The following is a 16099-nucleotide window of genomic DNA, read 5'->3' on the forward strand; positions in this document are numbered from 1 at the left end:
AAAAGATCCTCATTATTATTAGGATTTCAATGTTCCATTTGGAACATCACATTTTCTTGACTTATTTTGGACGTTATCAGAAAAGAGTTACATTAAAACTGTCCATACCAATTCCATATTCCAATTCCAACACGTACTATTGCGAAAGTTTAGGTACGAGTAATGCGGGAGAAATCATCACAATTTTAAAAGCCACAGAGACAGGGCTTTGTGAACCGGGGCTCTCTCCAAAATGGTCACTGTTCACAGTTATTTGAGAAAAATGAAGATTGGAAATATTTTTCGGAATATTTGAAATTAACGAGTTCCACATTGGGCACCATATGTTATTCAATGTATTTTTATACCTTCCATCATACAATGGAGGGTATATTAAATTTGTCATTCCGTTTGAAACACCTCGAAATATTCGTCGGAGATCCCAAAAATTATTATTATTATTATTTTTTTTTTTTTTTTTTTTAGATCCACGTAAAGTAAAGTCGATTTAAGGACGTCTGCATATCTGTCTGTTGAAATCACGATAGAGACCACATTATTTTATATACAGCTCACAAAGGTTTATATTATGTGAAGCCTTATTACAATTACACTGAAATTAGTGGTACAATTCCATACCTAGTTCCTTGCTATACACGATGTCGATTTAATATTGTCATCCGTCTGTGCGTCTGTAGGAATCACTCTAGCTTCCGAAAGAAATGAAGTAGGTTGGTAAAATTTTACTTAGATATGTGTTAGATCTGCAAGACTATTGATATTAAAAAAGGGCTATATAGGTCCGGGTCTTCGTATGGCCCCAATATAACGGTACCTCACTATATTCAGTATTTTGTTGTTTTTAGCGAAACTATTCACCAGAATTGTTTCAAATTTAGTATTTGAAGTTCGTAATGGATACTACAGCCTAAGACAGAAAATTGTAATTGCCGGTCCACGACTTCGTATAGCCCCCATATAACGGTACCTCCCGATATTCGGTAGTTTGATGTTTTAGCCACATTACTTACCAGAATTGTTTCAAATTTCGTATTTGAAGTTCCTAATAGGTGCTGACATCTGTAACAGAAAATTGCCTTTGCAGGTCCGCGTCCTTGTATTGCCCCTATATAACGGTACCTCCCTATATTCGGCATTTTGATGATATTAGCGACGTTATTCACCAGAATTGTTTCAAAGTTGGAATTTGAAGTTCCTGATGAGTACTACCATCTGTGACAGAAAATTGTCCATGCAGATCCACTACTTCGTATAGCCCCCATATAACGGTACCTCCCGATATTCGGTATTTTGATGATTTTAGCGACATTATTTACCGGAATTCTTTCAAATTCCGCATTTGAAGTTCGTAATGGATACTACAGCCTAAGACAGAAAATTGTCTGTGCAGGTCCACATCTTCGTATAGCCCCGACGTAACTGTAGCCCCCGATATTCGGTATTTTGATAATTTGAGCGACATTATTTACCGGAATTATTTCAAATTTTGTATTTAAAGTTCATAATGGATACTACAGCCTATGCCAGAAAAATTATCTTTGCAGATTCAAGTTTTATAACCCCCATGGTACCTCCCTATATTCGGTATTTTTTTTTTTTATTTTAGCTATATTATAAACAGAGTTTAGCATTTGAATATTATAATAGCTTATGACACAAGTTGCCTATGCAGGTCCACGTCGCCGTATAGACCCTAATATCCGGCTACATGCGGTATTTTTAAGATTTTAACAGAATTTTTAATGGATTTTATTTATTTATTTATTTATTTATTTATTTATTTTTTTTTTTTTTTGAAAATTGCCTAATTTGTACCAAATGGTGGAGGGCATTCAAAGTTCGGTCCGGCCGAACTTACAACTTATTTACTTGTTTTTTTAACTTTTTTCGGGGAATCTCCAAAAAATGTTATATTTATAATTATTTAATTGGTGCCAAGAATCGCAAACATAATGACAACCGTACTATACCACCACCTCACGATGAAGGGTGCTCATCATCAAAAAAAATTTGAGCAACTAAACTAAACTAAGTGGAAAATTTCCAATGCCAAGGAAAGAAATGTTATCGTCACGCTTGAGTATTACTGCTTCTTTTTTCCGTCTCGACTCTCTTTTTGTCTTTTTAAGGTCGCATACATACACACAAACAGTTGTTGCAAAACATTTCCTCACATTGAGTCTGCCCGTCTATCGAATTGGCAGACAGACCTGATGCATTGACAATTTTATCATCATTTGTCAATCGGCGGTTATTTATCATTATCGTTAAATTCGTTGTTGCCTGTTATGGAATTTTGGGTTGTCCAATCAATATGCCGGCTATGCAATATTGTTGTAGTTGTAGTTTATTATGACAACCCCACCCCCTATCGAGCCACCCTCACCGAACAATGGCTGTTTGGACAATTTGATTGCCAGGAAATTTGAAATTTCTTGCTCTGTCGAAAAGGCATGGGAAACATAAAATCATAACGATCAAATATGCCCTGTAATTATGCATGAGGGTGAGGACGAATGTAATTGGGAGGGGAGAATATTTGGATTTTTTTACATACATTTTCTTTAATATCTACTATTTTCGGCAAATAGGTTGGAGGGTAAATTAACATTGTCTTCCCTTTGTAAGACCTGGAAATATACATTTTAGATCCCAAAATATATGGATTTTTGATCAGCATGAGATTCTAAGTCGATGTCCGTCAGTTAGTTAGTTAGGTCAATTAGTAAAAAATCACTCTAGCTTCCGAACGAAATGAAGTTGGTTGATAAATTGTTCTTGAGATGCATTCAAGGTCGGTTGAATTTTCGATATTTGAAAATAAGTCATATAGGTCCACATTTTCATATAGCCGCCATATAACTGAACCGCCATGAAGGTGTTTTCACGGTTTTAGTCAAACTTATACTCTCAGCCCTATGGCTACAGAGGGTATATCTCATTTGCTATGGTCAAAACGTGCCTAATAGAAATAACAGTTTTAGGCCCTAGGCCTCTTTGGCCGACTTGTTTCTCGCAGGTTATGAGAGATATAAATATAAAAAGCAAATATTGTTTTTTTAAAAACAACAATATAGGCATTAAGACTGACCATTTTGCAACAAAAAGATATTGCAAATTATGTACCTTTCTGGGAGAGGTTACAGAAGGGGCAGGCGATATCTATCATCTTAAATCCAGATCTTTTACTTATAATAACATTGTAATTTGTGAAATTTGAAGAGAATCGGATTTTGTGAAAACCATAATAATTCACAATTTTGACCGGTTCTGTGGAAGTACCAGAACGAATCGTCCAATATATACCATTTTTACACCAGATCTTGTGTTAATGGAAATATTGGGATGTGCAAAATTTGGGAATCGGATACTTATTTCGCATTTTATGAGAGCCATAAATATTCAAAATTTTGACCCTTTGTGAGGGAGGTACCAAAAGGAGTGGATAGATATTGCCCATCCCCGAACTCGATTTAAGTTTGTACATCGTGAGTTATCGTACGCACCAACCAGACAGACGGGCGGACATCGCAAGATCGACTCCAAATGTCCTGAAACGGATTTGATCCAAAGAAACCTGGGGTCCAACAACCGTTATTTCGATGAGGCACTTTTTTGGCTGTGTCAAATGATATATATCCTTTGTAGTCATATGTCTGAGGGTATAAACACCAGGCCGAAATTTTAACATTTTTAAGGTATTTAAATTTTCCAAGGCAACGACATAAATTGTTTACTAGGTGTTTATTGAGTATATTAACACCATACAAAAGATTCGAATTCAATCCAATTTTTGATGCAGTGCCAGGTAATGACAAAATTTCCAATACAAAGACGAGGACCGTCATAAGTAATTTTTATACCCTCCACCTAAAAATGTATGGAGGGTATATTAAGTTCGTCATTTCGTTTGTAACTCATCGAAATAATAATTTTAGACCCAACAAAATATATATATTCTTGATCAGCGTAAAATTCTAAGACGATTTAGCCCTGTCCGTCCGTCTGTCCGTCCGTCTGTTGTAATCACGCTACAGTCTAAACGAATTAAGATCGCAAGCTAAAATTTTTCACAAAACTCTCTTTTGTCTGCAGGCACGTCAAGTTCAAAGATGGGCTATATCGGTCCACGATATCGTATAGTCCCCATATAACGGTACCCCCGATATTCGGTATTTTGATGATGTTAGCCACATTTTTCAATGGAATTGTCTGAAAATCTACACAAGTAATTCCTTGTGGGTACTTTATACCTCGGCAGAGAATTATCTATATAGGTCCACGATATCATATAGCCCCCATATAACGGTACCCCCGATATTTGGTGTTTTGATGATTTTATCCACATTTTTCAATGGAATTGTCTGAAATTCCACAAAAGGAGTTCGTTGCGGGCATTTTACCCCATCAAAAAGAATTGTCTATATAGGTCCACGATATCGTACATCCCCCATATAACTGTACCCCCTGATATTCGGTATTTTGATGATATTAGCCACATTTTTAATGGAATTGTCTTAAAATCCACACAAGTAGTTCCTTGTGAGTACTTTACCCCCTGAGAGAGAATTGTCTATACAGGTCCACGATATCGTATATCCCCCATACAACGGTACCCCCCCCCCATTATTCGGTATTTTCATGATTTTACCCACATTTTTCAATGATATTGTCTGAAATCCATACAAGAAGTTCCTTGTGGGTACTTTATACCTCGACAGAGAATTATCTATACAGGTCCACGATATCGTATAGCCCTTATATAATGGTACCCCCGATATTCGGTATTTTGATGATTTTGGCCACATTTTCCAATCGTATTGTCTGAAAATCCACACACGGAATTATTTGTGAGCACTTTACCCCTGAAACGGAATTGTCTATATAGGTCCACAATATCGTATATACCCCATATAACGGTACTCCCCTATATTCGGTATTTTGATGATTTTAGCCACTTCTTCCAATGTAATTATATGAAAATCCACACAAGGAGTTCCTTGTAAGTACTTTACACGCAGACATCGATTTGTCTTTATAGGTCCACAATATCGTATATCCCCCCATATATCAGCACCTTCCTATATTAGATATTTTAAATATTTTAAAAGAATTTTTAGTGGATTTTATTTTTTTGAAAATTTTATAATTCATTCCAAATGGTGGAGGGTATTCAAAGTTCGGCCCGGCCGAACTTACTGCTTTTTTACTTGTTTGTCATATGCTTTAGTACCGAATCCGTGCTTCAAATACGAAATTTAACAAAAATCCATTAATATCTTACAATACGAAATTTAAAACAAACAAGTAAAAAGCTGTATGTTCGGCCGGGCCGATCTTTGAATACCATCCACCATTTGGAACGAATTTGGCAATTCTCAAGAACAATAAAATCCGTTAAAACTTCTGTTAAAATCTTAAAAATACCGAATGTAGCTATTACATTAGGGTCTATACGACGACATGAACCTGCGTAGGTATTTACAATATTCAAATGCGAAACTTAAAAAAATCGGTTAAATAAAAAATAAAATCAAAATATCGAATATCGGGAGGAACCGTTTTATGGGAGCTATACGAAGACGTGGTCCTGCACAGACAATTTTCTGTCTTAGGCTGTAGTATTCATTACGAACTTCAAATACCAAATTTGAAACTATTTCAGTGAAAAATGTCGCTAAAATCATCAAATACCGAATATAGGGAGGTACAGTTATATCGGAGCTACATGAAGACCTGGACCTTCATAGATAATTTTCTGTCACATGCTATAGCTTCTATTACTAACTTCAAATACGACATCTCAAACAATTTCGGTGAGTATTGCATCTAAAATAGTTAAAATACCGAATATAGATAGGTATTGATATATGGGGCCTATACGAATACCTGGACCTGCATAGACAATTTTCTGTCACAGACTGTAGTTTCCATTACGAACTCTAAAAGCGTAATTAGAAACTACTACGTTGAATAATGACGCTAAAATCATCAAAATACCGAATATTGGGAGGGGGCTATACGAAGACGTGGACCTGCATAGAGAATTTTCTATCTTAGGCGGTAGTATCCATTTCGCACTTCAAATACTAAATTTGAAACAATTCCGGTGAAAAATGTCGCTTAAATTATCAAAATTCCCAATATAGGGAGGTACTGTTATATGGGGGCTATGCAAAGTTGTGGGCCTGCACACACAATTTTCTGTCTTAGGCTGTAGTATCCATTTCGAACTTCAAATGCCAAATTTGAAATTATTCCGGTGAATAATGTCGCTAAAATCATCAAAATAACGAATATCGGAAGGTACCGTTTTATGGGGGCTATATGAAAACTTGGACCTACATAGCCCATTTACGAACTTAACCTGTCTACTGGCAAAATAAACATATGTGCAAAGTTTTAGCCCTCTATCTCAATTCTTTCGAAAGATAGCGTGATTTATACAGACAGACAGACGGACATGGCTATATCGTCTTAGAATTTTACGCTGATCAAGAATATATATACTTTGTTGGGTCTGATATGAGTACTTCGAGGAGTTACAAACGGAATGACAAAATGAATATACCCTCCATAGTATACTGGAGGGCATAAAAACTTATTTAAAACTTACATACTGGTTAAATATTTAGCGGAAATATTGAAAAATTGCATACACTTTGACTTTAAGAGGATACACGTTTGCCTATCCTATACTCGTACTGCATCATTTGCAGGCCTGAGAAAATCGTTGTGTATTTGCCAATGTACACCCATTCAAAGCCTTTGAGAATAAGTAAAGGTGTGTGTGTGTGTTTGTGTGAGCGTTGTTGCCATACATTTTTGTCATAATTTTTGCACAGTTAACGCCTTATTAGCATTTATATTGTTTTGACCATTACCTTTTAAACTCATAATTTTTAAGTGTTGTACAGTTTAGCGACAGTGTGCCTGACAGTAGTGCAACACGGGGTACAGCTACAGTACGGGACAAATATATTTGGGAAGCTTAAGTGATATTGTGGCACAAATGCAAGGATAGGGAGTGACGAATGTAACTCTAGATATGGAAGGTAGTCTGCATTGAAATCTTTAGAAAGAGTTTTTCAACGATTTTTATAACCTCCAGCGTACTATGGAGGGTATATAAACTTTGTCATTCCGTTTGTAACTCCTCGAAATACTCATGTCAGACCCAACAAAGTATATATATTCTTGATCAGCGTAAAATTCTAAGTCGATTTAGCCATGTCCGTCTGTCTGTCCGTCCGTCTGTCTGTCTTTCGAACGAATTGAGAAAGAAGCCTAAAATTTTGCACACATGTTTATTTTTCCAGTACGCAGGTTAGGTTCGTAAATGGGCCATGTAATAATTAATAATTCTGCCCACATTATTAACCGGAATTGTTTAAAATTTGGTATTTGAAGTTCGTAATGGATACTACAGCATAAGACAGAAAATTGTCTGTGACGGTCCACGTCTTCGTATATCCCCCATATAACGGTACCTCCCTATATTGGGTATTTTGATGATTTTAGCGTCATTATTCACCGGAGTAGTTTTAAATTACGTATTTACAGCTCTCTGGTCCACGTCTTCGTACAGGCCCCACATACCAGTATCTTCCTATATTCGGTATTTTGACGAGTTTAGGTACAATACCCACCGAAATTGTTTGAGAAGCGTAATTGAAGTTTGTAATGGATACTACAGCCTATGGCAGAAAATTGTCTATGCTGGTTCAGGTCTTCACACAGCTCCGATATAACGCTACCTCCCTATATACGATATTTTGATGATTTTAGCTACATTATTCACAGTTTATTTCAAGTTTCGAATTTGAATATGGTAATGACTTATGACAAACAATTCCCATGTAGGTCGTATAGACACCAATATAACGGCTATATTCGGTATTTTTAGAATTTCAATAGAATTTTTTAAGGATTTTATTTCCAAAGTCGTTCCAAATGGTGGAGGGTATTCAAAGCTGCTTTTTAACTTGTTTCATCCTTAGGTTTCTGTGCATAACCATTAAAGTTGTATCACTTTAGTTCGATCGAACGAATTAATTTCTTAACATGTTCCGTGAACACCGGTCGTTTATATGAAAGCATTTCGTATTAGTGATATGAAATATATGAAATCACTCATACGCTTAGGAACTCGTGTACTGAACTATAAACTAGATTGATACATGTTTTTATACCTCCACAATGAAGAGGAGGGTATATTAATTTTGTCACACCGTTTGTAACATCCCGTAGAAAACATAAAGTATATATATTCATAATCAGCATAAAATTCTAAGTCGATTTAACTATATCCGTCTGTCTGTTGAAACCACGATACATCCCACAATATTTCACGAAGAGCTTGAAAAATTGGCACAACAAATTATATGGTATCTAGGAAGGCTGATATTAAAAGTGAGATATATATGATCCATCTTTTGATACAGCCCCCATATAACACATACACCACATTTTTCATGGATTTTGTCTAAAAATAGGTTAGGCCTCCTGACATTCGGTATTTTGATGATTTTTGCCATATTTTTCCACGGATTTGTTTTAAAAATGACATATGTAGTTCGTACCGGGTTCTAGCTCCAGTGGCGGTCCACGTGTCCATCTAGCCTAAAAAACTACTGGTATCTCACGATATTGGTTATTTTGATGATTTTTGTCATATTTGTCTACGGATTTGTCTAAAAACTGGCATTTGTAGTCCCTAATGGGCTCTAGCCACGGTCGCAAAACATTGTATATCTAGGTAAACGTTTTTCTATAGCGTATATAACCCAACCAACCAATAGTAGGTATTTCGAAAATCACACTAGTCACATTTACCAACGGAATTTTTCTATACCATCAGCTATGTGGCTAGAAAGAATATATATTTTGATACGTCCAAACCGTGCCACGTCCAAATAATGGTTTAAGAGCCTAGGTGTCTTTGGACCAAATCCGCTTCAGGATATTTGAAGTCGATCTGGCGATGTCCGTCCATCTGTCTGTCTGGCTGGCTGGTGCGCACAACCTTGCAAAATCCTAATATTTGCATCAGTACTACATCAGGTGCGAAAATGGACAATATCGTTTACTCCATCAAGTATCTCACCCACAAAGGTTCAAAAATTTAACTCTTATAAAATGTGAAGTAAGAACCCAAATGTCTTCAATTTACACACATCACAATATAGCTAGAGCTCCCATATATATTGTTCAGCCGTAATATGCACTCCGTAACAACGATATTCAGGGAAATATATGAAATACAGCTCAGAAATATCTTTGCCAAATGTTATCAAGATCGGTTCAGATTTGGATATAGCTCCCATATATATCAAATGGGCAATACAAGTCCGAATTTAAAAGATACAAATGCTTCGGCATATTTAGTCTTTTGAACTTTAAATTATAATCATAGCGTGTATGATTGAATTTTTCCATTAAAAAATTTTAATTGTTGTGTGGAGCTCTACTAAATTAGCAAAGTGGTGGTATCATAAAGTCGGCCCCGCCCGACTTAAAGACTTTCTTTACTGGTTTTAATTTGTTTTTTACAATTTTGGCAAAGGGCTATAAGTTCTCAAAGTTAAAGGAATTGCATAGCCAACAAATTTGGCTGGATCTGAAACTTTCCCTGATGGAACACACGTTTCCAGAGAACCACCGATATATGTGTAATAAATCTCTTGCCTAAAAACTACGAAATTCTATAACCAAAAATAGCTATATTTCTCTTTCCCCACTGGCAATATAATTCCAATTCCCACAACTGTATTGCCCTCTTTGACGTTGTTGTCGCCTTTTTGTATTTATTTTTGTATTCTAATTTACTTTTGATATAACTTTTTCGCCCCTGATGGCTATCCGCTTTACCGCGTGCACGGTGTTGGCGTCCTACGCCGGGATGTAATAAGAATTATTTATTAAGGACATTATTTTTTATGGCCTCTCCACTGGTGTTTGGCTGCTCTCTGTGTCGTCTGCTGCTGCTGGTGGTGACAGTGAGAAAATAATTTTTTGGAATTTTTCTATTTTTATTTACCCAACATTCGCAAATACCACTACGAACTAGAATGAGATGCGGAAGTTTATATCAAATTTATACAATTAGTTGCAGTCATGAAGGAAAAATATTTCTTGGTAGTAAAAACCAAAGCAAAAAAAAAAACATCAACTGATAATCGATGCTATTATTAAAAGAAGTAATTAACAATTTTAAACGATAAGGATGGCAACATTTTTTTCGGAGGCGGGGGTGCGAAGAATTGTTTTAAGTATAGCTATGGCAATAATAAATTATAATTGACTCATTAATTAGAATGTATGGCATAAAATGTTATGGAAGTAATGCATATTTATGTGTGAGTTGACAATAAACTCCACAAAACTTAAATTGAAATTTAATTTTAAGTTTATACTTAATATTTAGGGAACACCTTCGACGTTTTTTGCAATAAAAGTAAAGCAGATGTATTTATAAAAAAAATCCGGACAAATTTAATAAGGTCACACAGGCGGCGAATTGACGTCGCCGACAACGTTTCTAATAAAAAATATGATTATTATTTAATTGATCAATGAAAAATTTTCCACGTTTTGAAAAGGTCAAAAAATGCCTCATTGAAAAAATGGTTTTGAACCCTAGATCTCTTTGTACCAAATCCTTTTCAGGACATTTGTCCGTCTGTTGTTCGGGCTTGCTGGTGCGCACGAAAACTCTCGAAAGGAGTATCCAATTTGGCCACAACTTGGTGTACTGTAATATTATTATTAAACTTAGATCGAGTTCGAAGATGAGCAATTTTGATCCATTCCTTCTAGTACCTCCCCAACAAAACGTCAAAATGTCCACAAAGAAAAGTTTAAAAATCAATCGGTTCTTCCGAGAGACCAATAGCCTCAGCCATTGTTCGATTATTTAAATACATTTTAACTTCAGATTCAAACTGTTGACCCTCTATGAAGTGGGTTCTATGTTTCCATATTCATTTCAGGTTTCTGGTTGAGAGAAATATTTAGATATAGCAAGTTTTAAGGAATCACTGACTTGTATCGAAAGTTATGACAGATAAAAGTATTGGAAATTACGAGTCTTTGTGGGGAGGTACCAGAAGGTGTTCGCAAATATATATCATCTTGACAACAGACTATGTATTAGCAAGAAGGTTTGTGTGTGTGGAATTTGAGGAGAGTTGAATGCTTATTTCGCTTTCTTTGAGCGTTTTGTTTTTCAAAATCTTGGTCCGATCAATACCATCTTTTATTATTGAGATGTTCCAAGTATGTAATGGAATCAGATGTTTATTTCGCATTTTATGAGCTTCATGGATATTCAAAATGTTGAACCTTTGTGGTACCAGAAGGAATGGACCGATATATCCCATCTTCACAACAGATCTTGTGTTAGTAGAAATAATGGAGTGTGTGAAATATAAAGAGAACCTGAGGCTTACTTCGCGTTTTATGACCTTCATGGGTATTCAAAATGTTGGCCCTCTCTCCAATCCCGACTCTGAGCCGATCTCTTCCGTTTTTATAACAGATCCTGTGTTAATGGAAATATTCAGATGTGTCTACATGAAATCGGATGTTAATTTCGCGTTTTATGAGCTTCATAGATATTCACATTTTGACCCTTTTTGGGGGAGGTACCAGACGGAGTGGACCAGTATATTCCACGTTAACACCAGATCGTGAAATTTTGAGACAATCGGATTCTTACATCACTTTTATAAAAGTTATAATCATTCAAAATTTTCACCCTTTGTGGGGGAAGGACTTGATTGAGTGGAGCGATATTATTCATTTTTGCACCTGACCTAGAACTGACGCAAATACTGGGATTTGCAAATTTGGAGCAAAATCGGATTATCGTTTCTCTTTCTGTGCAGAAAATTTATTTTTCGAAAATTTCGACCTTTTGTGGGGGAGGTGCCAGAAAAAGTTGACCAATATATTCCATCCTAATACCAGACATTTGGTCAACAAAATTATTGGAATGTGTGAGATTCGAAGATAATCGGACTTCTACATCACATTTTATAAGAGTTGCAATTACTCAAAAATTTGACCGTTTGTGAGGGAGGTACTTGATGGAGTTGACCGATATTGTCCATTTTCGCACCTGACCTAAAACTGACGCAAATAGGATTTCCAAATTTAGAGCAAAATCGGATTATCGTTTCTCTTTTTGTATAGAAAATTTATATTTATACCCTACAACACTATGTGTTGGGGGTATTATAAGTTTGATTGGGCCAAAAATTATGTAACACCTCGAAATATTGGTTTCCCACATAGAAAAGTATATATGGATCTTCCTAGCTCGCCGAGCTGAGTCGATCTAGCTATGTATGTCCGTCCGTCCGTCTGTCCGTCTGTCCGTCTGTCCATGTTAATTTGTAACCACTCTACAGGTCGCAATTATGGCCCGATCTTCACGAAATTTTGCACGAAGGTGGGGTTAGGGTCAGAATAAAGCCTATTTCTTTTGGAGATGATCGCCAAATGTTTAGGGGTTGAAATGGACCAAATACTGAAAAAATTTCGGATTTTGCAGTAGCTATACAGGTCGCAATTATAGACCAATCGACGCGGAATTTCGCATGTAGAAAGAGTTTAGGGCTGGGAAGAAGTCTACTAATTTGGGTGGTCATCGGATAATATTTAGCGGGTAAAATATACCATATCTTTTGTGTTGAAAAAAATCAAAATTTTTCATTAAACCGCGAATATTTTAAATCCCGGCGAAATCACAAAGACATCACAAGGTTACTTCTGACCTTTACATTGATGTTATTATCCAACAAATCGGATATATAGCAAAATATGTGCGATATATATGTCTATCAAAGGAGATATGCTTGAAAGATCTCTTATATGTCGAGAACGGCTGAACTGATTTCGACAGTTCTCATTAATTTAGAATGGCCTCTTGGCAGGAAAGAAAAAACGTCTAAAAAAATCGCATAAAAATATCTCTCTAAAGATGAAAATATTGATTTTGTAAAATTTTCTCATATTTTTTCAACTTTGTCATATTTTTGGCATATTATCATTTTGAATTAAACATTTGGTAGTATTTCTAAAGCTAACAAAACTAAGTAGTTAGGATATCAGGATATCATATACAGATCGCATTTATGGCCCGATCCTAACGAAATTGTGCATGGGGATCAGATGAGGGTCAGAATAGAAGCCTACTCTTTTTGGAGATGATCGCCATATATTTAGGGGTTGAAATGGACCAAAAAAAACTGCAAAATTATCAGCAGGTCTTAATTATTGCCCGATCCTCACGCACATTTGAATGGGGGTTACCGCACATTGCAAAAGCCAAGCAGTTTTGGATGGCCATCCAAAAAAAAGGAGTTTGCCAACTTTTGTAGACAAAATAGGAAAATGTCCATTCCAGTGACTTTTTGTAGAATTCACAAATACAGGAAAGACGCACTTTTGACTATTTCGGTAACGCTGATTTCGTTGAAGAATATAGTCAAATGTCTGTATCTCATATAGATGCGTTTCAGTCAAAAACCAATAATAACTGTTAATCTTTTGCCACTTCTGAGGGGTTATAGGTCTTTGGGAAATATTGGTCCCAGATCTAGGAAGACCATTTACGTGCAACATCTACCAATAAATTGGAAATGAGCAAATTAGTTTAAGTTGCTATTATTCGAAAATTAGAGAACGAAACCTGATGGTTTTCTTTTATTATTTGTCACAATATCTTGTGCAATTCTGTCGAGTATTTCGCCTATATAAAATGTATGGTTTATTATAGTGTTGTAGGGTATTCAACGGTCGGCCCTGCTCGACAGTAGCCTTTGCTTACTTGTTTTTAATTATAAATATTACGATGTTCCAAGTTTGGACTAAATCGAATACTCCCATCGCGATTTATCGTGCACACTAGCCAGACAGATAGATGGACATACGGGCATCGCTAGATCGTCTCCGAGTGTCCTGAAACGGATTTGGTCCAAGGAGACCTAGGGTCTAAAACCGTTTTTTCGACTAGGCACGCTTTGGCCTTTGGGTATAATAATTTCCCTCATATAACAAGAGGATGTTCCTTATCCGATTTTCCTGAATTTTTACAAATCTTAATATTCTGATCAGATGTGAAAATGGGCAATACTGGCCCAATCCACCAAGTACCGCCCCACAATGGGTCGAAATTCAAAATAATTATAACTCTAATAAAATATAAAATAAGAGCACTATTGCCTTAAATTCCGTACATGCCAATATTTTTTCTCAACACAAAATCTTGTGCGATGAGCCGATAGATTCCTGCTCAGCCCATCTGTCACCTTCCCCACAAAATCTTCAAATCTTTCATTTCGCAGTTTAGTTTAAAACTATTGCACAAGGGACCCACATCCAATTTTTCTGTCCAAAACTATTTCAGCGTCTTCATATCTCAATTCAAGATACGAACAGAGACCTCAATATCAAATTTCGCGATTCAAACTCTATCACTTCACTCAATACGGAATTTAGTAGCATTTAGTACTTTTCGTACAACTACAATACACATTTCCGAAACCACATTCATATCTCAATTCCAGACTCCAACAGGGACCTTAATATCAAATTTAAAGATTCGAGCCATATCCCTCATCCCAACACCAAATTTTGTACCATTTAGTACTTTTCGTACAATTACAATACTCACTTTCAAAACCACTTACATACCTGAAACGCAGATACCAACAAACTCCTCAATATCAAATTTCGGGATTCCAATTCTATCCCTTCACTCAATACCCAATTTAGTACTATTTAATACTTTTCGTACAGTAATAGTACACATTTCCAACACTACCTACATATACTAACCAACATTGACGTCTATATAAAACTTCACGATTTCAGCCCTATTCCTTCAACCAATACCCAATTTAGTAACATTTAGTACAATTACACATATCCAAAACCAGCTCCTTTTCTCAACCACAGTCATCAACCATTTACTCAATATCAAATTTACTATTTAGTACTTATCGTACAATTATAGTACACATTTCCAAAAACACCACCATATAGATATTAACAACAGTGATATCAATATTAAATTTGAGGATTCCAGCCATATCCCTTCACTCAATACCAAGTTTAGTACCATTTAGTAGAATTCTAGTACACATATCCCACACCAGCTCCTTCTCTCTCAACTACAAGTTGCAAAAACGATCTTAATCTCAAATTTCAGGATTTAAACTCTATAAACTCCCCCACTACAAAATTTAGTACCATTTCGTACTTTTTGTACAATTATAGGGGACATTTCCGAAATCACCTTCATATGTTCAGGCTACACCTGTTACTAAATTTCAGATTCCATGCACTATCTGTTCACCCAATACCAAATTGTACCAAATATGGCACTTTTTAGTACTTTTCGTGTCAATGTAGCATATATTTCCAAAACCACTTATTTAGAACAAAACTACCACCAGCAGGGACCCAATGCCAACATTTCAATTTATCAGCTTTTTCAATTCACCCAAAACAGAGTTATACCAAATGTTGTACCATTTATTCCTTACACTTAGTACACATTTCCAAACTCCCTTCAACCCTATTTTTTAGAAATGATTCTCACACCAAAAGTAAGGTTTCCCACTATCTGTTCACATAATTCCAAATGGTACCAAAGTGGTACCAAGTTTTAGACTTCCAACTCAATCCATTACCCAAATAACAAATTTAGAGCCCCTTAGTACTTTTTAGTACGTATTTTCAAAACTATCTCCCAATTTCAACCTAAAAACCGTTCACGCAGTATCAAATTTAGCACCAGTAAGTACCTTTCGTAAGCGACATTATTTAACGGAATTGTTTCGAATTTGGTATTTGAAGTTCGTAACGGATGCTACAGCCTAAAACAAAAAATTGTATGTACAGGTCCATGTCTTCGTATAGCCCCCATATAACGGTACCTCCCGATATTCGGTATTTTGATGGCTATAGCTACATTATTCACCGGAATTGTTTCCAATTTGGTAATGGATACTACAGCCTATGACAGAAAGTTGTCTATGCAGGTCCATGTATTCGTATAGGCTCCATATATCAGTACCTCCCTATATTC

The sequence above is a fragment of the Musca domestica genome, unplaced genomic scaffold (assembly GCF_030504385.1).
Source record: "Musca domestica strain aabys unplaced genomic scaffold, Musca_domestica.polishedcontigs.V.1.1 14, whole genome shotgun sequence".
NCBI lineage: Eukaryota > Metazoa > Arthropoda > Insecta > Diptera > Muscidae > Musca > Musca domestica.